The sequence below is a fragment of the Adiantum capillus-veneris genome, chromosome 15 (genome assembly GCF_014529385.1).
Source record: "Adiantum capillus-veneris isolate H3 chromosome 15, ASM1452938v2, whole genome shotgun sequence".
Classification (NCBI taxonomy): Eukaryota; Viridiplantae; Streptophyta; class Polypodiopsida; order Polypodiales; family Pteridaceae; genus Adiantum; species Adiantum capillus-veneris.
In genome coordinates, this window is record NC_140945.1 from 140,904,604 (window position 1) to 140,931,051 (window position 26,448).

General features: G+C 38.8%; 1 pseudogene; it reads left to right on the top strand.

Annotated features, from left to right (window-relative positions):
- Positions 1–12,341, top strand: part of LOC147441585 (uncharacterized) — a 113,039-nt pseudogene extending 100,698 nt beyond the window's left edge.
- Positions 12,342–26,448: the final 14,107 nt, after the last annotated feature.

Below are 26,448 nucleotides of genomic sequence, written 5' to 3' on the forward strand. Positions count from 1 at the left end.
TCAAGTCTCATTCAAAACAGCTCTAAATGCTACACCCTTTAACCTTGTTTATGGTCTTGATGCCATACTGCCAATAGAATTTTTATTGCCGGCATTAAGGGTAGCACAGAATCTTGAGTGGACTGGAGATGAATTGTCAGAAAGACTTGAAGATTTGAAAAAGCTAGACGAGCAAAGGCTAAGAGCAAAGGCTAACTATTGTAGCTCATATCTATGCACAAAAGAGGAAACAAAAACAGTTTTTTGATTCCCACTTAATCACAAAAATATTCAAGAAAGGGGACTTAGTTCTAGTCTATTCCCTGAAACAACACATTCCAAGGTTTAAGAAAAAGGGAAATGGACTATTTATCATTGAAGATGTATCTCCAAGTGGAGCAGTAAAATTTTCCACCCTAGATGGTGAATCAATGGTAATTGGATTAGTAGATGTCGTTTAAAGAAATACAATTTTCCACTAACCAATTAATTGCTAGAGAGAATGCATGCAGCCAAACAAAGGAAGATCAAACAACAGGAGGTTATTATGAAGCCCAAGAGGAAGCTAGGCTTTGGGTACTCAAGCGGAAAGCTGCTCTCAAGAATCAACAGATACCGATTCCCATCAACACTTTGGAAATAGATGATCAACAATGAGAATTACCTAAAGACGCAGTTTCAATAGATGATGACTGTTTAGATGGAATGGATCTACACATCAAAGTACAACTCAACAATCATAGCACCAATGCTTTGGTCGACATAGGAGCTAGAGTGAATGCAGTCAGCTATTCGACATACAAGAAGGCAACAAGTTAAGCATTAACAGGCCAGGAATAGCGACAATCAAAGGATGCAACAAGAACCCAACTCCAACATTGGGAGTAGTCAACTTGAACCTGATAGTACATGGATGTTCATGTCCTCATCAGTTTGTATGCTTTCCAGATGAACACATGAATGAGACGATGATTCTTGGAATTCCCTGGATGCATACATACAAAGCAGTACTAGATTGGGATACGAATCAACTAAAGCTATCACCTAAAGGAGGGCAGCTCATTGTTCCAATTGCACCAAGCAAGGAGGAATGAAAAAGAAGCAATCAGCAGACTAATCCAAAAAGTCAATCTTCTCTATCCCCTCAACAATCAAATGATACATGTAGCATGCAAGGAGTCAGGCAAATTTGGGTACCAAAAGCACAGCTTAAGGATAAACCAATTCAGATTTGGGTGTCTAAAACTTCACCGACGAAACAAAAGAAGGTTCCAAGGGTTTGAGCACAGAGACGAGCATCTCCAAGTAAGGAACCTAACATGAAAATGGTTTGGAAGAAAAGGGAGCACTTACCTTCTCCACAACCCACGAAACCAATCAAGCAATGGCGAGTTAAGTCTCAATAGACTCCACCACACCATGCAGCACCAAGCCGTCGGAGCTACCAATGGAGAGAAAAAGCTCGACAACAGTCAAAAGTGCTACCAAGAACTCAAGCAATCAAAGTGCTAAAGCATCCTGATGGTACAATCGAACAGAGAGCACAAAAGCTACAAGATCTGCTCTTTGGAATACATCAGCAGCAAACCTCGACATTGGAAACCCTTGAGTTAATTACTCAAGACCCAGCTCTTGCACAACAGATTGGTTTGAATTGCATTAATCTTCATATCATGGTAGAGCCAACCTGGGCTATGCATAGACACTGTTGCTCAACCCATGCACACAATCGTCCCAGAGTACGCCGTCTAGGAGGGGTGGGAGGGCACTAAGTACAAAGTAATTAAGGGCAATGTTTGAAGAGGGAGGAAAAAGTTCTATGTTAACGTGTGATTTTTTGAAAAATTACCTAATAATGCCCTTATAATTCATCATCTGATCAAGGAAAAATTCATTGATAATATCTTCCCTATGCGTGTAAATAGTGTATATACTATCAGAAAATCATAAAAAATAGTCATTTTTTGGATATTTTTCATCATTTTTGTTGATAATGAGGCTTAAAATTGGAGGAATCCAACAAAAAACAATAAAGCTATGTTTTTCAAGGGATTTCCTTAATTATTGGATTTCTTCTATACTTTTTTAGAGCATTTCGCTATTTTCTTTGATTTTTTAAAATAAACAGGTCAAAATTAATAATAAAAAGCAGGGAAGCTTATATGGAAAAATGAAAGACACGATGGTGATAAAAAAGACAAGGCAGACAAGCACAAATATTTTCAATGAAATTAGAAGATGGAAGCGGGAAGCCTAAATTAGACGGCCAGACCTACTTTTGCAAAATTCTTACAGAATGAGCTATAGGAATCCGATCAACGAAATTTTTGAGTCTAATATAGATTTCACGTCCTAATAGGACTAATGGGGGAATCTGGGGAAATTTGGTTCGGGAAGTCCGGGTATAGATATCCGAGGTAGACTAAAACAACCTCATTTTCACTTGGAGCCTTTGCAGAGAGAGATTTCGGCCTCTTTCGCACAACTTTTTGGGAGCCCACAGTTGATCATTTTGAGCACCGTCTCACACGCCATATGAGGGGTAAGTTCTTTACTCAACAATGATCCATTTTGTACAGCCGGTAGCTAGTTTAAAGCCCTAGAAAAAATCCTAGAAACCGAGCAATGCACGAAGACCTACGACCTAAAACTAACCATAGTGGCCTGCCAGCTTGACTAAATCGGATGGGATTTGAACCATAGCATGCACCAACATAAATGAACCTTTCTGTACCATCAGATGACCATTCGGCTGGGGTCAAGGGTGTCCCTAGTAGAAAATTTAGGTTTTTGGCAAATACCAGAATTTCGACTTGACTCCACAGATGGCTTGTTGATGAGGTCCATATACAATGTGTATGATTGGTTTGGTGAAATCCATCAAGCAAAGCCCTCAAAAATCAAAAAACTACTCGAAGGTTACACATCGTCAAATCCAACATACGAGGTCAAACTGACTCCAAATGAGCTAGAATTAAACAGGTTGCTTCACGACTATATTACGGACAAGTCCAAAGCCTCAAAGTTGACCAACCAACCCAACGGATAGACTAGTCACAAAAAATGGTGATTTGAGAGTCAACAAAGCCCAAGTGATGCCGGCATGATCAAAATTGACCAAATTCAATTTAGGACTTGTATTGGTGTATGAAACATGTCTAAGTCAAAAGTTGTAGGTTTTGCAAAGTTTCTGTCTCACTGTAGTAAATAATCGTTTTTATATACTTTTGCATCAATTTTGCTTGGAAATTTTTTGCTTGGAAATTGTCAAATCACCTCACCTATCATATGTATACACCTATTACACGCCAAAAATCAAGTATGAGCCAAAATGACCACCCATTACTTGTAAACTTGCCAAAAATGCAAAGAAGCCTTTGCAAGCCAAAATTTGGGTTATAGACCACGTTTCTTGATCCAAATCACTTCATATCTCATACCCAAGGTCCATATAGTTCCTAGAACCAATTTGTATCAAAAAATGTCATTTTTGAAAGAAAAGTTAATAAGCTTTGAGGGCGAGCTTTTTGAAAATGGGGCCTCTAAACCCAAACCAATCGGCCTACCCTCACAAAATGTTCGTAAAGAGGTACCCACACTACTTGGGGCACCACTTTCTTTTGGGAGTGTAGAAGGAAACCAATCAAAATAAAAATTTCACTCACCCACTCAATCAACACACTTTGAAAACCCCTTACTCTATATACACTTTGGACACTTGACACCATCAGCGATTATGCAACCCAATGCCGTGCATCAAATGAAATATGCAATTTGTGGAATAGCATTCACCTTCTCCCCATTACGAATACCCATGATACATCCAAACTCCTCCTCTCTCAAGCACTCATAAAAAATTCATGCGCACAAGACTTGCCTCTCAAACACACAAGAGAATCACCTACATCGAACTAACATACTTTGCATAGAGAGCTCATCTCCATCTATGTAATGCCGTGACACAAATATAATCACCATGAGAGGTAGCCACATCCATATGTAATGAAGCAAAAGAGAGTGGGAGTGAGAAATTTCTTTAGACCAATTGAATAAGTGTGGATAAACAAACCAATGGTAAATTGAGAATAGAACACTTACTTGATTTCTCGCACATCTTTTAAGGGGAAGACAGACGTTGGCTAACCATCACGATTTGCAACACTTGAATGTTTTGATTATGATTTAATGATCATTAACATAACCATGAGAGAGATCATGATGTATTTACAAGTTATTGAGGTGCTACAAATGATTTATTGGGTTGATGGAGTAAGAGATTGTAGAATAGAAAGAGTGGAGGATAGAGTTGCACTTCCTCCAAAGAGGAGGGTTAGGAGGGAGGATGTGAAAGAGGGAGAGTTGGGGTTTTCTCTACTATTGATCAAGAACAACATGAAGTTGAAAATATAGGTATGTGTCCTTGAGTCTCTCCAAGGGGGGCTATTTATAGTTGTGTAGGAGTGGGATTATGCTACACTTAATTAGGGTGAGTGATTAGCCCTAATTAAGTGTCCTTTGACCACTCATTGAATATTGGACATAAAATGGACTATTTATTCACTAAAAATATCATTTTAGACCGTGAAGGCTCCATAGGGGTGCATAATGTAGGTGGCCCCACCATGAAGCCCTATGGGTGGCTTTTGTGGGGTATCTTAACTTGTCTGTCTTGGCATTTAGAAAGCATCTTTAGGTTGGTCCCATCACATGCAAGTGACCTTGAAGACTCATTGCTCTTCTAGAAGATGAGTAGGGGAAAAATAAGATCTCACTCTCTTGATTTACTTGATTTACAGTTCCCTTTTGCTGCGAATCTAACAGATTTACACTATTTTGACAATAACATTTTACGCGTAGCTCAGAATGACATGCTTCAAAAGGCAAATTTGACATTCTCAACATGTTTGATATGAATTTGGACTATTCTTCACACCCATGCACCAAGGAATTTGGTTTGGAAGGTCCACATTAGGTTAGAGAACCTTTTGCTTCCAAGTCTTCTTGTATGGGCCCTTTGCTTGTATGCATCCAAGGGGAATCATGCTTTTTCAAAAGGGTATGATGGTTAAACAAATAGAGGAGGGCCCAATATTATTTGCTTGTGAAAAGAATATAGAATTTGAGTCTTTTTGAAAGGAGAAAAACTATATGTATATTCTTAAGAGATATTGGGCCACCTATGTAGGGGGCATAGAAGACTTGTAGAGATGGATCATAATCTTTGGTAAAGACAAGTGGAGAGTTGATTTTCCATGGTAATTTATCTATATGGGATGGAAGATGGATATATTATTTTTCTACTACGAATTTACAAGAGGTAAGAAAGTTTGGGGGTAGATATTTGGTTATTGTATACTTAATTTATTTACAAAGCAAAAAAGAAAAGGGTGGTAATATAAATATATGACTATTTTTGGATTTTCTCCTTTTCGAATAGCTCATTTTTACATTTCACTAGCTGTTGTACATTAGCACTGCTCCACACCACTATGTTTAGTTCGTTTATCACAATTTTAAGGAAATAAACGCATATGCCTTGCTTGACCGTAATCAAATGATTTTTATCATAATCTTCATTTGTTCTTGTTACATTTATCTAACTCATCTAAGAATACTCAAACACCGCGAAGATGGTATTCAAAGGAATTTTTGTTGAGATGATTTCGTTGAGATGATTTGTCAATAAGCTATGCAGCTACTCAGGCGAGCTAAGGTGCTCTGGGATAGTGAACAACAATTTGTAAGGGCTTTGACATACTGCACCGTGATGTCGGCAACGTGGTAAATATATTTTCTCCTTTATGTCTAGCCTAGTCCATTGGTCACCAACACACAGATTCGCCGATTTAGGCAGTGTGTAAATACTCATCTTGGTGCAGATCCGTCGATTTAGGCAGCACATTCATAAACTTCAGATTTATTCTTTTTAAACAATATCCAATGCAAATCCACCGATTTAGGTAGCATTAGTGCAGATTCGCCGATTTAGGCAGCACGCTTTATTGGTGTAGACTCGCTGGATGAGGCAACACCAATCACAAAATCATGCTACAATGGCTGGCCATCACTGTAACTGGTATGATTTTGTTACTCGAGTACATAATAAAAGTGATTTGGATTTGGAGTTATATTGTGGAATTGGAATTGGATTGGGATTTGGTATCTAGTGATTATTATGGCAGTGTTTATGTGATGAGACTTGACATTATGAGATTAATGATGAGTGTGACCAATGATATCCTGATTCATCAAGGTATGACATATACTTCTTATTCTAGTGGTATGGGATAGTAGAATAGGTAGTATGTGGATGACGGCATGCATAAGCTAATGTTGTTTAGTTTCATAAATATTTTTTTTGACACAACATACTAATCACTGTTTTTCACAAGTATTGTTTGCAAATTTTTCTCTTCGCAACTGAGGACAGTTGCTTTCCAACGGAGAGGTATGTTATGGAATTGATATTCTATTATTTGTTGCAGCTGACAGGTGGAAAATATTAGACCCAGCTTGGCCTATGCGAATGGATATATATATCATGTACATTTTATTATTCAAGTGCTCTTTTATGAGCTTTGGCCATTTATGACCGGCCGGCCAGTTTGTAACCAATTTGACCATTCAAGAAATCTATATAACAAATACATGCAAGAGGGAAATGGTCACTCTTGCACGGGGGGAGATTGCACCCAATGTCTGTGTACTTCTTCTCCCCTCTCCCCTCTTCTCTCTCGCCGTGCCGGCGTAGCACTCCGCTCTAGGAGGTGCGCTTGCCCGTGCTATCTCGTTCTATCACGCTCTCTTTCTCTCTCTTCTCGTGTACAACGTGGATTAGGCATCGTGTGATTCGAGGTATGCAGATTTAGTCGTTTATGTTTCACTATGTGCTATTTTCGAGTATTTTGCAGGGAAGCCAGGCTTCCCATTTGTGGCAACTTGTGCCAACAACGCCTCTTATCGAATACAGGGAGTTGGAAAGATTGTGCTCATTGCTGCTGCTAATGGCAGTTCCTTCACACTTGTCGATGCACTTTATGTACCGGGAATCAAGAAAAATCTCTTGTCTGTATCCGCACTTGCTAAACTTGGACTTGTAGTCAAATTTGTGGATGACAGATGTACAATTCATGATCTCAATTTTGGTGATGACATTGTTGCATCTGGGATTTTGTGTCATGGGCTGTATAAGCTCACTTTGTATGACAAGTGTGGACAAAATTTTGCAAATGCTGTTGCAGATTCAAGGGCTATTTCAGATGCAAAACTTTGGCATGCACGTTTTGGTCATCTGAATTTTGTTAGTTTGCTACCTTTGCAGAAATCTGATATGGTTGCTTCTTTGCCGCCTCTTGATGCCCCTATCAAACATGTTTGTGAAGGCTATATTTTGGGTAAGATGCAGCGTTCTAAATTTCCAAAGGATGGTTCAGTTCGGGCCACATGTAGGTTGCAGCTTGTGCATAGTGATGTTTGTGGGCCCATGCAAACTCCGTCCTTGGGCAATTACCTGTACTTCGTGACTTTCATTGATGATTACTCCAGGCATGCATGGGTATTTCCGCTTAAAGCGAAGTCCGAATTTTTTATGAGCTTCAAACAATTTCTGGCTATGGCTGAAAATGTCTCGAAATGTACTATGGGCACCCTCTGTTCCGATCGAGGATGCATGTTTTTGGTTGTGTGGCATATGCTTTGGTGCCACAAGTGTAGCGCAGAAAATTGGATGATAAGGCTGTCAAATGTATTTTTGTTGGTTATAGTGCTGAAAGAAAAGGTTACAGGTTATATGCTTTGGCTGTGTCTAGCTTACATGATGTTGAGGAGCCTCTGTCTTTTGATGAAGCACAGAATTCAGAAAATTGGACGGCTTCCATGCAATCAGAATATGATGCACTTATAGAAAATGACACATGGACTTTATGTGATTTGCCTCTTGGCAAAAAGGCCATTGGTACGAAGTGGGTTTACAAGTTGAAACGCAAGCCGGATGGTAAGATTGATCACCATAAGGCTCGACTTGTTGCAAAGGGTTATGCACAACAAAAAGGCATAGATTATGAAGAGACTTTTGCTCCCACTTGTCGTATGACTACTATGCATTTTCTATGTGCATTGGCAGCTCATTTCGGTTGGGATGTACATCAATCAGACATTGTTACTGCTTTCTTGAATGGTGACATATTTGAGTAAGTTTATGTAACGCAGCCTCGCGGTTTTGTCATAAAAGGACAAGAGGACAAAGTGTGCAAATGTAACAAGGCTTTGTATGGGTTGAAGCAATCTCCTCATGCTTGGTATGATAAAGCTGACACTCATTTGGTCAAACAAGGCTTTCGTAATAGTCCAACAGAAAGCACATTGTGTGTAAAGCGTGAGGGTGATGTACTTCTCATTGTGGTTCTTTATGTGGATGATTTGCTGATCACTGGACCAAATGTGTAAAGCGTGAGGGTGATGTACTTCTCATTGTGGTTCTTTATGTGGATGATTTGCTGATCACTGGACCAAATGAGAGACATATTGCTGAATTTAAGGCTGATTTGAATGCTACTTTCAAGATGAAAGATTTGAGGTTGTTGCATCATTACTTGGGTATACAGTTTAAGCAGTGTGATGATGGTGCCTTGTGTCAGAAAAGTTACATGGAGACATTGCTATGTAAGTTTGGACTTGAGGATTGCAAACCTATTGCCACTCCCATGGAAAGAGGTTTGAAGTTGAGTCTACATGATGCTAGCGATCCTGCTGATGTCACTCTTTATCAAACTGCTATTGGTTGCCTCATTTATGTATGCAACACGAGGCCGGATATTCAGTTTGCAGTCTCACAGTTCAGTAGATTTATGTATAGCCCAGGGTCTAAGCATTGGTAGGCTCTCAAGAGGATTTTCCGCTACCTTAGTTGCACTTTACATCTTGGCTTGTTTTATCCCAAGGGGGGGATCATTGCCGCCAGACTTACATGCTTTTTCATACTCAGATTGGGCTGGTTGTTTTGACACGCAAGTGTCCACAAGTGGTTTTTGTTTCATGCTTGGCAATTCATGTATATCATGGTTGAGCAAGAAGCAACCTACTGTGGCCACTTCGAGTTGTGAGGCTGAGTACAGGGCAGTCTTCATAGCTACGGTTGAGTGTGTATGGCTCAGACGCCTTATGGCTGATTTGGGTGTTGGACAGGAAACTGCCAACACTATCGACACTGACAGTCAGAGCGCATTGGCAGTTGGGAGGAACCCAAATTTTCATGCTCGCACAAAGCACATTGAGGTGCATTACCACTATGTCAGGGAGAGGCTCTCACTAGGAGAGATCAGCTTGGCTTATGTGCCAACACAGGACAACCTTGCAGACCTTTTTACAAAGGCATTGTCTCGTGATAAGCTTGAAGCTTTCTGCAAAGCTTTGGTCTTACTCCCCTTTGTGGACTGATCCTGTCCTCAGGGCATGGCACTTCCCTTTACTCATGTGCCAGCTCTTGTTCACCGCATCACTCCAGGGGGGATTTGTTACCATATACATGTGGTAGTGATGTGTGTGAACACATTAGGACCGCCGGGGCATTTTTTCTCTCTTTAGGAGTTTTTTTCCCCCGTGCATTGTATATATGCCCATCACTCTAGGTCTAGCTATCTTTCCATTGCACACTAAGTAACACACTCTCTATTGTGTGCCTTGATCCTTTTATGGATTTTAGGGTATTTCTAGACTAGACACTAGAGTCCATTGTGGCATGGTTAGAAAAGGTAGGGTTGTATGCATTTGCAACACTTCCATGGGAGGACTGGAAATTTAACTACTATGCAAATTCCCAACTAGATATTCTCCAAAAAACCAGAGGTATGATTTCAAGAACAGTAGCTTTTACCCCGGAATTGATTTCACAAGTATTTCATTTGCCACTAAAGGGTATCCTCACAATTCCTAAGTGTTCTGAAGCTATGTTGAGAAAGGAGTTTGAGCCTACACGAGGTTAATAGGAAGTATTACATGCTGAAGAATGTAAATTATGCCAGGAGAGAGAAGCTCAAATGGTATTTGGAAAGATTATGCTTTCTCATCAAGTTTGACTATATGTCAAAGGAAAATTATGGACCATTATGTTTTGAAAAACAGGGGGGTTAGGTAAATTGGGCAAATTGGCTCTATGATAAAATTACAGTTGAGGTTTACATGTCAGACAAAAGAAAGGCTCCATATTGCAACAGATTGTCGGCATTCTTAGCAACTATGTTCATTTTTCAAACAAATCCTTGGGTGAACATAAGGGTGCAAATGAGTAGACAGATGCAGGATTGTTGAGCAAAATAGAGGTGTTGAAGGACGATGAGAATTCAAGTCAAAAGGTAGAGTTTCCAGCAAATGTGCAGAAAAATCAGGAAGGAAAATTAGGAAAAAACGTCTTCCTTTAGGTTTTTGGTACAAGCAAGATATTCAGAGGAGGAAGCATTGAAGGCAATACAAAATACAGAGATGAGTGAATCTATGAAGAAACTAGAGGCTCCAATCATTACATCTAATGAGAAGTTGCCAACGACTAAATTAGAAAAGGTGTTCATACTCTCAAAGAAAAGAAAAGTGGATTCAAAAGTGTTCAAAGCAGTAAGATAGGTGAACTTTGAAGCAAGCATCGTCAAGAAGGTGCAGCAGTGTGTTATCATTGAAGATGCAGGGATGGCTATACACATGCTAGGAGAGGTTCAACAGTTTCTGAGCAGGCAGCACACAAATTTGGACAATCAAATGCAGTACATGTCAAAATCAGGGAATGCAAAGGTATTATTGCAAGAACAACTTGACGTTGTGCAGAATTTGAATTTGGAGATGGAAAATTTAAAGTCAAAGCATAAAGATGAGATGCAAGATGTTTTGATGAAGCATAAGGGTAAAATAGCAAAGTTCAAAATGTCTTTGGGGATGTTCAGAGAATGGACAATGACTCTGGAAGGAAAAGTGAACCATGAGCTGGAGCAAATGGCCAGTAGAAATGCAGATTTGCAGGTTCAGAATATGATGTCTGAACAAAGGCTTAAACCTTTGTTGGATATGGAGAAGTGGGTTTTGAATCACGAGGAGCTAAATATAAATGGAGTATTGATGGCAGAAGGGGATGTACAGGTACTTAGGAAACAATTGAAGAATACAATGCAAGAAGCATGGATAGCAATGAAGGATAGATTGGCCTTTGTCTTAAATCACCCCTATGAATGTAAGAAATGTGGAATACAATAAGCATCTAGTAGAAAGGAGAGTAGAGAGAGATACAATGCAAAGTAAATTAGTGGAAAATCAGAAACTTTAGATTAGCACACTATTACAAAGTGATGGCGTCATCCACCCATGTGCTCTCAAGGTAGAGCTTAGATGGAAATTTAGACAACTAGAGCAAGTAGGAATACAAGGGACTAACAATCCTTACAGAAGGATGTGTTTTGTGCGTCAAGTGTGCACACCATTCTACCAAATTACTCATGAAAATACCTCCTTATATAGATGTAAGGGAGCCTCTAAACGCCCATATGCAGCCACCCTTAGATATCCAAGTCCAAGTAGGACTCTCCCATGTGTCCATGTGTATCTTCTTTTGGGTAGACAAGTCCTCCTAGAAATCGGCGCCCAGGAAATCCGGCCACCGGCCAAAGATCAGCGACCGCCGCGATCACCGGCCAAAGACCACGAACCACTGGCCACCGACCATCGAACGACCATTTTTCGATTGTCTTTCGACTGTTGTCTGGCCAAGATATTCTGGCGAAAAGGTATATTCTGGCAAGATATTTCCTCCGTACCATCCACGATCACAAATAGAGATCTCACCTACGTGGAAAGCTCGAATCCACCAAATATATGTGCATCATTGGCTTCTCCTCATATGGGGGCCTTACAACTGTGCAGCATATATTGTGGTGGCAAAATTGAGAGAGGTGGGCATTGCAAGTATACAAGCAATGAAATGGTCAGAACTTGTTTTGTTAGTACACATGAAGCTGACTTGATGATGAAGGTGGAGAAAATCAAGAAGGAAGGAGAACATTGGACTAAACAGGTCCAGAAACTGAAAGCAAAACAAAAGGAAAAGGTAGTAGTTGAAGAGGAGCAGCAGAAATCAGACTTAACTGAATGTTCACAAAAACCATTGCAAGAGATGAAAGGTCAAGAATTAGAGTAGAAAGTGAATGCTGGGCCTGAATTAGAGCTACATGATATTGAGTTAGCAGATTTTACAATCCAAGTTGATGACAATTCTCAGCAGGTGGAGGTTTCTTTTGATGCAGTTGCAAGTGGTGATGTTTTTGAAACTACTGAGAAGTGAAGAATTATTTAGCATTTATAAACAGAGTAGGATAGGTAATTTCTAAAACTGTATTGGTCATACTTTGTTTTGGATCAAGGGATATATGAATCCGTGTTGGATTTCTTCAAAATCCACCACCGGGATGTGCCATGTGTTGAAAGGGTAATAGAATGATCAGAATAGTGCTTAGTCCAATTATGTAATGCTGTTCGGAATTAGTCTTGGTCGGAATATGGTTAGGTTGGATTTTTCTCAGTTGGATGTGTATGCCAAGAGACATTCAATTAGACAGTTGTAACTCTTTTTATGGTAGAAGTCGTGGGTAACAAACACACAAGATTCAAGATGTAACGAAGCTTTTGATCAACAGAGTTTCCTTACTGTGTCTAATCTTCTTCTCTTTGCTCTGACTTTGCTCTGTCTGAATGTTTTTTGACTTTGTTCTCTTATGAGTTTGATACGGAGTGAAGTTTGATTCTCTTTGGAGAGTATGCTTGTTGAGAGACATCATTGTGTTGTTAAACCCCAACACACAATGCATGGCTTCTCCTTATGATTGGTTTTCACAAGCATAACCTTTGTTTTGGATTCATCGACAATCAATCCACTATGCAAGCAAAAATTCTCAAGGACAGCCATAAGCTTTTGTGGATCTTCTAAAGTGTGTGCTAGAAGCACTTCATTATTCACATACAATAAAAGCATGATTACCGCATTGCAAATAGTGACCTCTTCAATACCTTCTTCCTGCATAAATTCAAGTACCATTTGTTCCAATTGATTGATGCATAGATCAAAGAGACTTGGTCATAACGGACATCCTTGTTTAGCCCCAGTAGTGCTTACAATGTTTTTTGAAATTCCTCTTTCCATGTGCCTTCTCATAGATTTGAGAAACCACAAGCATAAACTCGCTTTTTGGAACTTGGAGTTCTTCCATCCTTCTCCACAAATTGTTACGTGGAATCATATCAAAGGCTTTCTTAAACTCCACAAAACAACATACAATCGCTTGCCTTTCAATTAACTTTCCGCCATGAGAACACAAAGAGTGACAAGATTATCAATGGTGCTATGACATCGACAAAACCCGCTTGTTCTTTTGCAGGATTTTCATTGTCTTCAACCCAATCACTCAATTTCATCTTCATTATGCACCCAAAAAACTCTTCCATAAAAGACCCAATCATTATAGTCGGGTAGTTGTTTACATTCTTTACATCCCCTCCTTTATGCAAAGGCTTAACCCAATTAGTACTGCACTCATAACGCATACCATGTTGAAGTGCAAGGTTCAACATATCACACATCCACTCATGGGCCAAATCTAAAGATACCATCAGTCTCCTTTGTAGAAATGGAAACACAACCAACTGAAGGATAGACAAGGAGTTTTGAATTCCAAGTATCAACAATCACCGATGAAGAACAAGTGCGAATGGTCCAGCTCTCTAAAGCTGAAGAAGATGCACTTAAGGAGCAAATTGTCCACCACGAAGTGGATGCTGAATGGAAAGCGGCTATGAATTGGGAGTTGAGAGTTCTTCACTCTGTCAATGTAACTCAAATCACTCCCAACCAAATCAATTCTCAATGGCATCAACAGTCACGCTTCCTTATCCTTTGATAAAAGTGGAGCTATTACAAGTAAAAGAAAGACTATACAAGGATATGCAAGAAGATGGATCAAATGCTCTCCACCCCAAATGGAGGAAGAATTGTCTCAACAAAAACTCAAGGTATTTCATCTTGTTTACAAGGGAAACGGAATCAATACAGAAGGATCCAACATTCTGTCATGTACGAAGGTTAAGGACACTGGTAGGCACATGAAGCATCAAAGAAGAAAAGGACGACTTGGCTCAACTATCTAAAATTACCAGCTCCAGAGAAAGGACCGGCAAATAAATAATACATGGTGAAAACCCTAATAAGCACCATTAACTTCTTCAAGAGCCTCGCTGACCTCTCATGTGCAATGCTATTTAAAATCTGCAAAATGTTGCTCACATGTATCCAAGTTTTTCATGAGCCTGAACAAGCAGGAGCCCCATGAATGTCATTTTTAGAAGGTAACCAAGGCTTATGTTATCGTCTACTATGCCTAGGGCCACACATATGAACGTTGGGCCACCACATGGCACAACATTGTAGCAAACTTGTGTTAGAAAATAAGACGTAGCCAAAAAGATTTTTGAGTAGATTACTTAATGGAGAGAGATAGATTTCACACACAAGAGATTATAGAGTAGAGAGAGAGAGAGAGAGAGTACACACGATATATGTGGTTCACCCAATGTGGGCTACGTCCACGGGAAAGCAGCCACTCAATGGCTTTAGCACTTCAAAAGAAGAAGTAGTTTACAAAGGGATTAAACCCTTGATAGAGCTCCCGCCTTGCTTCACTCTCACCACCTCACACTCAACTTGTTGCATCAAATTCACACTATGAAATGTGTGTAGAAATGGCCTCCGTTTATAGGCCAAAAGGGCTGCCCTCTCTTATGAGAGACAGCCATGTGTAGCCGCCCTTGTGCGAATAAGTCCAAATCAGACCCTCCAATCCGCCCATGTGTGACCGCCCTTGAGAAGACAAGTCCGCTTTTGAATTCGGCCACCGGCCACCGGCCATTGACTTCCGATCACCGGCCATCGGCCATTGACTACCGGCCACCGGCCAACCGACCGGTTGTTTTCCGACCACTTTCCGGCCGCCATCCGGCCATAATATTCCGGTGAAAAAAAGTCTCGGGGGCCTCGGTTGCCCCTAATTCTTGTCCGTGAAAATTTTGGTTTCCGGTGAGTGATTTTCCTTCACACATGATGGCTTCTCCTCATAATGGGGGCCTTACAAATGTGCGCTTTTACCACAGAAAATTACAAGGGTAAATCAGGCTCCATACTTAACAACTTGGAACCCAAGGTCTTCCTATATGCCAAGCCCAATGTCACTACCTACTCCACCTGTAGTCCCAAGAGCGCCTTCTTAATTGACTTGGCAACATTTTCTCAAGCTATCGAGATCGATATATTGCTGAAAATATGCGTAACACACCTGATAGAGAGCCTAGATGTAAGGCAGTACAAATAGCCAAGATCACATAAAAATTTAGTGGAGATGGGGATGTGAGAAAGCATATCGAAGTGTTTGAACAAATATGCGATTCCCTAGGAGAACACAATGACTTGCATAAGAGTAATTCTTTAAGCCTGACCTTGAGTGGAAAGTCTAGGGATTGGTATAGAACCCTAAGGGTGGAAGAAAAAATGATTTACCCTACTCTTAGGATACTGTTCTTGAAAGAGTACATATGAGAGGAAGTAATTTGGGGTGTAGCATCTCAGCTCCAAAAATCCCAACAAGAGGAAGGAGAGTCCGTGAGAGACTTTATGTCGCTTGAAGCATTTGAATCGGATGTGACATGCTAACGCTAGCTGGTATGATCCCATTGAATTAAGAGCTTGGATGTTGTGGTTCTGGAGCATAAGTAGTTGAAAAAATGGGAGGGGTAGGAGCTATATGAGTACAAGGACCTATAGGTGCATATGATTGATACACACTTGTAGGTAGTGTTGTAGGCATTGGGCCACCATGTAGCAGTGCTTTACTAATGAATGAGGTCCATGGCGTATTTTTTGGCATGTCCATCACTGAGGTAGGCATGGTAGCCGTGGTGTCATCAAGAAAAAGATGAGCTAACTTGGAAAGGTAAAGATATCACTTGTGGGCTTAGATTGTATTGAGACCCCTAGAAAAACAACATATGGTGGATCCATCGGGCTCCCTGAGAGAGTCTCCATTTGTGCTAAAGTTGGTTACCTAGCCTTCCCTGTATCCAAGAATCCCATATGACCCATTGAAGGCATGTGGATCCCCTTGTTTTTCTTCTCCAGGTCAATAACCCGACTCTTTGTTGTTGCTCCTCTATGCTAGTAGCTCTCATTGTGGATTGTAGGACATTTAACCAACCCACGTGATAGGTGTGATTTGTGTATAGGTCTGTTAAAGTCTCCATTTATAATTCATACTCCTAGATTTCATTTAGAAACTCTCCATCTAAGATTGAGGTTCTAGGGTGTCCTTTGAACTCGATGCAATGTAGCTCTCTATGGGTTGACCCTTAGTGGTTGCTAATTCACGAGCACTTGATTGCTCGCCTAACATGGAGGTTGACATAGGGGCTTTAGCTTTTAACTCTCTCCTTTTCTCTGACTTGCATAGGCTCTCGATTTTCTTTTCCCTAGCCGTAATGATATATCGCACTTTGGCAAGGCTTCTCCCATCAAGTAATATAACCTCAGAGACGAATAGCTTTGAAGAGTCAGGGGGTGCAGTTAATGGAGTATTCACATGCACACTCTCCAGGAGCATGGGGTCGACGTTGGTCATGAATGGTGAATTTACTTCCATGTCCCCTTCATTCCCATCATTAGCTTCATGTTCGGAGTGAGTGGCTCTACTCAAAGTGTGTTTCAAGCGGCTAAGCGCGGTCGACCCAGACCGTGGGTTCATGGCATGCATGTTTTGGCTTGAACTATCGGGATTACGCATCATGTAACCTTCCATGATGTCGTAGTCAGAGGAAGAGTCCCTGGATGCAATATGTGGGTCTTGAGTGGTACTACCTTGCGTTCCCACTGAGTGTATAGAGCCTAATGTGGAGGAATAATGAGTGACCGCATAAACGGAGACACTCTATGTGATCTTCCTCTAGCACATAACGAGAGTGTAGGTGCATGTGACCTCAACACTCTAGAAGTGTTGGTGAGTGCCCGTGAAGGTCGCTCACCTAGTGTTTTGGGCATTTGCAACCCAAATTTACCCTCATATTTTATTTTTTTGGTCTCAGACTTTTTATTGTACATGTACTAGTACTGGTAGTGGTACTGGTACCATACTATACTGTTATTGGTACCATACTATATTGTACAACTATACTGGTATCGGTTTAGAACTGGCATTGATACCGACATTGATATCGTACTATAATGGTACCGACACTGTACTGGCATTGTACTAGCATTGTATTGGCATTGTACTGGCACCAACACTCTAGAAGTGTTGGTGAGTGCCTGTGAAGGTCGCTCACCTAGTGTTTTGGGCATTTGCAACCCAAATTTACCCTCATATTTTATTTTTTTGGTCTCAAACTTTTTATTGTACATGTACTAGTACTGGTAGTGGTACTGGTACCATACTATACTGGTATTGGTACCATACTATATTGTACTACTATACTGGTATCGGTTTAAAACTAGCATTGATATTGACACTGATATCGTACTATACTGGTACCGACACTCTACTAATACTGGTACTCGTACTGACATTGTACTGGTAATGTATTGGTAAAGTACTAGTATTGTACTATACTATACTATATCGATACTGACATTGTACTAGTATACTATATTATACTATACTTGTAAGGTTTCTAGTTCTTGAAACCTTAAGAATTGTATAAAGCTTAATCAAATTGATATGTTTATTGAGAAAGCAGTGTAGAATTGTCCAACCATAGCAAATATTGGTATTTTTGGAACCGCAATTATGACTTTACTATGGTTAGAAATTTTCAGAACTGAATTCATATGAAAATTGACATAGTTATGGCCCCTGAAGGTTTACACTATTGAGTAAATTAATTAAATAAACTATAAGGTGTTAGTAATCATTACTGTAAAAGACTTTTATCATAAAATTCCTAGATATTTATAGATAATTGCAGATATTTTCAAATTTAATCACGAAAAGGGTTAATTAATAGTAGCAAAAATTGATTTGGTGCATCTGGGGGCTCTGTGGAGCAGTGATGAACTTGCCTAGGCTAATTTTAGCAGCAAGTGGTGCTAGGGAAATGCTAGGGGCTACTTGAGCTACAAGCAATTGCCATTTTCAGCCTATGAGAGCTTATGAGTGGCTAGAAATCTATAAATAAGACCCCTTGCTTCACAATTTCAGGCAGACTCGGAGTCCTAGTCATTTCTCTCTCACCTAGAGAAAACTCTACTCAAAAATCACTAGAGAGAAAAAACTCTAGTTGATTATCCACAGTAATTAGCTTAATCCTTTTTTAATTAACAAAATTATGGTAATTCACCTATATTTTCTTAATTTATCCAATTGATTAAGAAGATTAAACTTATTTATACTCTAAATTACTCTCTTAATTCTTAATATGCTGTTGATTACTTGGATTACGATCAGAGATATTAGTCTAATTAATTATTAAGTCATATTAAAACTAAAATTAATCTTTTTGGTCATAAATTAAGCATAATTATACTAATTAAACTTAGATTAGTATAAGATAATTATATAAATTGTATTAGACTATCAAGATGTTAGAAAAATTATCTCTTAATATAGCTCTATAATTAATTAGGCAAAAATTAGCTATTTTTAATCAAAAATTGATGTGAAACCTATTTAATTAGCTCAAAAATTCTTAAGCTGATTATCACAGTTAGAAAATACTATTAGAAACATGGGGTAAATTACTCATTAATAGATAATTAATCGAAGTATTTAATTAAGATGAAATTAAATATTTATTAGCCATAAATTAAAGGGAGAAAGTAGAAAAACATGTTGGATAATTATGTACTATTTATCAAAGTTAGCTTAAATATTAAAGAAGCCATGATAATTATATTGAGGGTAGAAAAATAATATGACTATTTATCTAAGTTAGATTGGAATAACTCTAGCTATAAATTAAAGGGAAAAATTAGAAAAACATGTTAGATAATTATGTACTAATTATCAAAGTTAGTTTACATGGTAAAAAAGGTGTGATAATTATTTTGAGGCTAAAAAAAAAACATAGCTATTTATCTAAGTCTGATTATATTAATTCTAGCTATAAATTAAAGGAAAAAATTAGAGAAACATATTAGATAATTATGTGCTATTTATCAAAGTTAGTTTACATGTTAAGACGTCATGATAATTATTTTGAGGTTAAAAAAATAATATAGCTACTTATCTAGGTGAGATTAGACTAATTCTAGCTATAAATTAAAGAGAAAAATCAGCTGACTTACTTAGATAAATATAAAGTATTTATCAAAGATAGAAATCAATTTTAGGATAATGAGGATATGTACAAGAAATTACTTTATCTAATTAATTAGATCAAAATTATCTATGTTTAGGCATAAATTAAACAAAGAAATTAGTTAAACTATTTAGATATTTATATAGTAATTATCAAGGCTAGAAATCACTGTTAAAAACCCGAGATAAACAGGTCATGTACAGATAATTACTTTAGCTAATTATCTTAGCTAATATTGTCTGATTTTGACTATAAATTTAAAAAAAATTAGTAAATTAATTTATATATTTACATAGTAATTACTAGAGATTAAAAAAAGCATAAAGCAGTTGAGATAATTATCTTAAACATAGATAATCACTTTATCTAATTATCTTAGCTAATATTGTCTGATTTTGACTAAAAAATAAAGAGGAACATTAGTAAATCATGTTAGATAATTACATGCTATTTAACAGAGTTAGATTACATGATTAAAAAATCTGTGATAGTTATCGTCAAGCTAGAAAATTAATATAAGTATTTAGCTAAGTTAAGCTCTACTAATATTAGCTAAAAATTAAAAGGAGAAATTAGTAAATCATGCTAGATGATTACATACTATTTATTAGAGCTAGATTACATGATAAAAAAGTCGTGATAATTATCTTAAGGTTAGAAAATTAGTATAGATATTTATCTAAGTCAAATTATACTAATTCTAGTTAAAAAGTAAAGGAAGAAATTAGTAAATCATGTTAGATGATTACATGCTATTTATGAGAGTTAGATTACATGATAAAAAAAGCCGTGCTAATTATTTTAAGGTTAAAAAATTAGTATAGATATTTTTTCTAAGTCAAATTATTCTAATTATAGCTAAAAATTAAAGATAGAGTAAATCATGTTAGATGATTACATGCTATTTATCAGAGTTAGATTACATGATAAAGAGTCTATGATAATTACCTTAAGGTTAGACAATTAGTATAGATATTTATCTAAGTCAAATTATACTAATTCTAACTAAAAATTAAAGAGGAAAATTAGTAAATCATTATAGATGATTACATGCTACTTATTAGAGTTAGATTACATAACAAACTCTCCATGATAATTATCTTGAGGTTAGAAACTTAGTATGGATATTTATTTAAGTCAAATTATACTAATTTTAGCTAAAAATTAAAGGGAAAAATTAGTAAATCATGTAAGATGATTACATGCCATTTATCAGAGTTAGATTATATGATAAAGAAGATAATTATCTTAAGATTAAAAAAATATTATAGCTATTTATCTAAGTCAAATTGGAGTAATTCTAGCTAAAAATTAAAGATGCAAATTAAATACTTAAGTTAGAAAATTAAAAGATAATTACTTGAGGTCACAAATATCATTATCTACTTATGATATTTATACCATAGTTAATAACTTAGTTTAGAAAATTATAATTGACCAAAAGTTCTATTTTTAGCAAAAAATTAATAAAAATAAATAGACTTTGCCGTCAAAAGTTTCTAGGATAATTAGAGTAAGTATAAACCAGTAATATAAAGTTGAGGAAATGAAATCTTTAAGAGAAAGTAAATAAAATAAATATTAACCTCAAAATAAGCTAATTTCAAGCTTAAAATTCGATGGAAAATTTAGAAAAAAGATAAAGAAAATTAGAAGAGCTTAGAAAAGATTTGGAAAAAGTTATCATATCTATATAGGCAAATAAGAAATTATTAGGTCAAGAATTTACCAATTAATACTGCAATTTAACGTTAATTGGGTTACAATTGAATACAAAGGTTAAGTCTAGCTTTAGGATAATTTACCTAATGATTACACGCCCTTTTTATAAGGATAAGAAGTTATGGCACCCAAAAGGACCCGAGCAAATCCTACATATGATGATGAGGACGTAGGTCCAAAACGAACTAGAGCGTCGCACGACGGCAAAACCGGGCCTAGTAGTAGGCCTATAGAGGAGAGTCTTCAGATGCCAGCACAGCAGCAGATGGTCGATCACTTCCAAGTGGGTTTTCATTATTCAATTAAGTCTTTAAATAATTTAAGTTCTTTTATAAGTTAACATTGCATACGTAAGGAGTGAGTAAGAATCAGAAAAGGAGTAATTGGTCGAAAACGGAAGATAACCTTTAAGAAACCAATGTGAATTGTTTGTAATTAGGAAAGATCTGTATGGACTAAAACTAGTTGAATTAGCAAAGATATAATTGATCATCCTTAAGACAGCTTGTCTCAAGACACCTCCAACTCCTTGGTATATTTTGATGAATAATGATGGCTTTCCATCCATGGATAAGTCGGTTACCCCCATGAATGATGAGTTTCTACTCCGTGTCATGTCTTGATGTTTCTACATAAGTTATGATACCATTTTTTATCCTAGGGGAGCCTCCCGGTTGTATGGGCAACTGGTTTGGTGTATGGACACCCTGAATCTTGGGTGGGGGTTTATCCACCCGGGATTGTGAATAAGGAATGGGTACCATTTTCTCACCCTTAGGTGGTTTTGAGACAAGAAGAGTACTGGTCATCGTTATTATGGTGAATGTTTTTAATTGACAGTACCCTGTCTTAAGTTTAAAGATGTCTGTTTGCTAAAATAATGTTTTTCAATGTTGTCTTTAAATACTTGATTGAAGGAATTACTGTGATGAAATATTAAAAGAAACCATTATTTTAAATGTTAAAACAATGTGAGAGTAATTTGAAAACGAAAGAATCATGTTTGAGTGCGGGGTGGTTAGTGGGGATTGACTAAGGTTGTCAATCATGGATGGGTGGACCTGATTAGTCAGGTAACTATGCATCCGTACGCACTAAAAATGTTTAGAAAACTTCTACACTTGGAAGAGGAGTCCACTAGCGGCTGTGCCCTCACATCTGTTAGGGGGGAAAAGCGCTCAAAAAAGGATACCTTAGCCCAACTTGTGGAAGTTATAGGGCCAAAATAGTTTTGGACTTTTAATATGTTGTCCTGTTTTCGTTGCGAGACAAAACTAGGTCTTCTTCTAAGGATATAGGCCCAAGCCATTGTCAATGGTATAGGTCTATTCCCTCGATTTTTCTTGTTTAGAAACTCTGATTTTTATTAGGCCTAGAGACCTGTCAAGGATCCCATCCTGATCTTGGTGTTGGCGGGCTGGGGACCTCACAATAGTATACTATACTATACTAGTACTGGTAATGATATTGATACTGGTGCTGATACTGATATTGCTACCATACTATATTGGTATTGGTCTCGGTATTGGTATTGGTACTCTACTCTACTCTACTGGTAATTTACTAATACTGTAATATACTGGCACTGGTCCTGGTACTCGTACTAGTACTTGTACTTTTCTATGGATAATGCTGAACTGTGTGGCGTCGAGCTCACGCACAGAGCCTGTCTCAAGCACGCACATTACTGCACCTCTTGCAGCTCTATCTAAGTTCTGCTAACACCTGCACATTACAGCCACTTGACATTCCTAACACAACACATCAAAAACCAAAAATGACAGAAGTGAATAGCTTCATGAGGTAGCATTGAGTTCTCCTCAAGCTTAGTGCAAGGCAATCCTCGACAACGACGCCAAAAATGTGTGCTTTGCCGCACGTGTCGAAGGCTGGGGACTTGCCAAAACACTATGTGTGAGCCAGGAATGGCTACAAGCACACAACTAGAAGATCCTAGCAAGCTCAAAGGAGCAATGGTGTGTCACTCACCGCTCAATGCTTCTATTGTGAAGGATCCTGTGCCGCGAAAAAGAAGGAGCTCCGTCACGCTCAACCACCTCACTGCCACCGATGCCGCTGCAATGCTCAATCTCTCTCTCTCAAAAGCATACACACACACACACACACACACACTCTTTCTAGTTCAGGGTGCTTGACTCTCACTGCTATCAAAAAAGTCTTAACTCTTACAACTACATTCCCTGGCAATCTTGGCACCCCACCCACCAAAAGGTCCCTTTTATCACTTTAGAGCTTAAAAGATATATCATTAGAGAGAGCTCTTTAGAGGGCTTCCTAGCCATTCGTGCCCTTTTCTTCCAAAGTCTTAGAGCAAGAGGATACCCCCAAGCTCTTCTTCATACCTTTTTTTCCCTTATCTCTTATAAAGACAGATACTCTCTCTTAATGAAGATACCCAAAACAAAAAACTCCCTTGCTATGGTCAAAATTCCTTTTTCACCCTTTACGCGCAACCTTAATCTCACTCCTGCCTTGATTAAACCTCTCTCGCTTCAGCTTAGCACCACGCCCAAACTATCCAACCTCCCCAAACCCCTTATTTGCTGGTCCAATGCACCCAATGTCGGAAAATTGCTAAACTCAAATTCCCCCCCCCCCCCCCCCCTACCCCACCCCCCCCGCTTGAAAATACTCTAGTATAGATGTACCTTTTTGTCCCTTTCCCCCTTTTTTTGAACCTCTCTTTAATGATGCTTCCCCCATTTGTCTTGCACTTTGTGCCTTGATCCTTCCTCCTATGATAATTTTTTGCCTCTCTTATCCTGATGTTGTTACCATATACATGGTAGTGATGTGTGTGAACACACTAGGACCGCCGGGGCATTTTTTCCCTCTTTAGGAGGTTTTTTCCCCCGTGCATTGTATATATGCCCATCACTCTAGGGCTATCAATCTTTCCATTGCACACTAAGTAATACACAATCTATTGTGTGCCTTGAGCTTCCTTCGTCTTCTCCAAGTTGTGTGTGTTTCTCTGCAACCCTAATTCCAACAATTGGTATCAGAGCAGGTCACGTCCTCCCGGGCTTAGTCGCCAGCTGCTCTAGCACACGCCTGCTCACTTTCTCCGATTTTAGTGAGCTTTGGCGAGCGTTCGCAGGTCAACAAATTTTTTGGGAAAACTGGAAGAGCTCGGTCTGCTCAGAATTTTGATTTGGGCTAATTTCGGCCTCCATTTCCACTACAGGAAGTACTGCACAGGCTATTTCGTCATTTTGTGCAAAATTTCTGTCAGTGCCGTTTTCTGCACAACAGGTGCCTTATAGTCTTCTACGGTTTGTGCTATATAGCACAAGTTGTTCCCGCTCCGTTTCTCCTATTTTCGGGCAGTTTTCACATCAGGTGCAGCATTTACCATGGCTGACAACAACAACACATATGTGTTCAAGATGTTTGCTGCTGAGGACAGGTTGGATGGGGACAACTACCCTATGTGGGCTTATATGATGCAACATGTTCTTGTGTCAAAGGGTGTCTGGAACATTGTGCAGTGCATTGATGTACGTCCTGGTTCTGAGGATGTAGGCGATGTTGAGGATGTTGCAGGTCTTGCTGCAAGGATTGCAGCTGTTAGAGTTGTTTTGCCTACCATAGAACAAGCTCGTTGGGATGTTAAGGATGCGCAGGCTCATGCATTGATTGCGTTGTCTGTGAAGCGCACCATTGTTCCTCACATCCGTTCAGCAAAATCTACAAAACAGGCTTGGGATATTTTAGCAAATCTTTATGCAAGCCGCAATGAGGCTAAAATTGCTTTGCTGCGTAAAGAGCTGGAGTCGAAGATTATGCATGAGGAGGATGATATGGACACTTTCCTTGCTAGTGTCAAGGATATCAATGAGGAGATTATTTCTGCAGGTGAAGCCATTTCAGACAGTTCCCTTGTGCAGACTGTTCTTGATGCCTTACCAGATTCCTACCAGACTTTTGCTAGTACTTGGAGACTGCTGACCCAAGGAAATCTAGAAGTTGTCAAGTTTGATGCATTATGCACATTGCTGTTGCAAGAGTCACTGTCCAGAAAAAACAGGACTAGACAGCGTGCAGTTGAACAGGCTTTTATTGCTTCTCAAAGAAATGGTGGTAACAGCAATGCAGCCACTTCTTGTGGTTCTGCTGCGAGTGGAAAAAATTATGTTCCTAATGCTTTTGCTGGCAGTACTTCATCTGGTAATTCTGGTGATAAGGGCAAAAAGAAGATTTGCCATTATTGTAAAGCCAATGATCACTTGATCAAGTTGTGTCCTAAGTTGAAGGCCAAAGAGGCTAAGAAGAAAGAGAGTGGTTCCACTGCAAATGATGGTTCCACTACAAATGCAGCCATTGTTGAGTCTTCTGTGAAAGAAGACTGTGTTGCTGATGTTGATGCAGAATGGGCTTTTAGCATAGAGTGCACTTACAATCCTGCTGTCCATGATGCATGCTTGTCAGTTGCTGCAGATTCACATGTGTGGTATTTCAACAGTGGTGCTACAAACCACATTACCTCACATCGTGAATTGTTTACCTCTCTCGAGTCTGTCCCTCATGGGAATTCTATCACTTGTGCCAACAACGCCTCTTATCCAGTTCAGGGAGTTGGTGTTGAGATGTCGAGCTCTACACCTTGAGCTAGCATCCACTACGGGTCTTGGCTGCTTACGGCATTTACTCACTGGCGCGTTAGGTGACCGACACGGAGGATCTCTGCCAGTGATTCTACAGCTGGACTACACATATAGTGCCAGCCTAGTACGCTTCTAGCGAGTTCACACTTAGTGACCGCATGTACATATGTGCTACTTTTCAGCTTTAGCACTTAGTCATTTTGTACTCTCTTTTCTGTGAAGAAGAAGAAGAAGCTTTCCATCTCTGTGTGCTTTGTGCTTTTCTTGTGTAGCTCTCTTGCATCCTCATTCTTTACATGGTATCAGAGCTTGGTGCAGGCAAGAGAGGCTAAGAGAGCAAGAGCATCACAATCCCTTCGTTCGCATTTTAGGGGTTTTTCGCACAAGTTTCTGAACAGGTCTCCAAAGTGCAGTATACAGAGATTTACTATACAAGTATAGTGGTTGTATGTACGCTTGATTGTGGACACTCGTTGAGTGTAGAAAGCGTTACAGGTACCACGATAGCAGGTTCAGCAGATTTGTAGGTTTTTGCAGATTGGAGCTATTTTGTCTTAGTGCTTCAAGATGTCTGACGGCTTCAGTCAGATTGTTACTGAGAAGCTTGAGAAAAATAACTACCCTGCATGGAAGTTCAGAATAACAAATTTCCTAAAAGGAAAAGGTTATTGGGACTATGTAGAAGGAGACAATGAAAAGGAACCAGAGATTCCCGAGGCAAATGCTACAGCAGAACAAAGAAAAGCTTTGAGGGACTGGC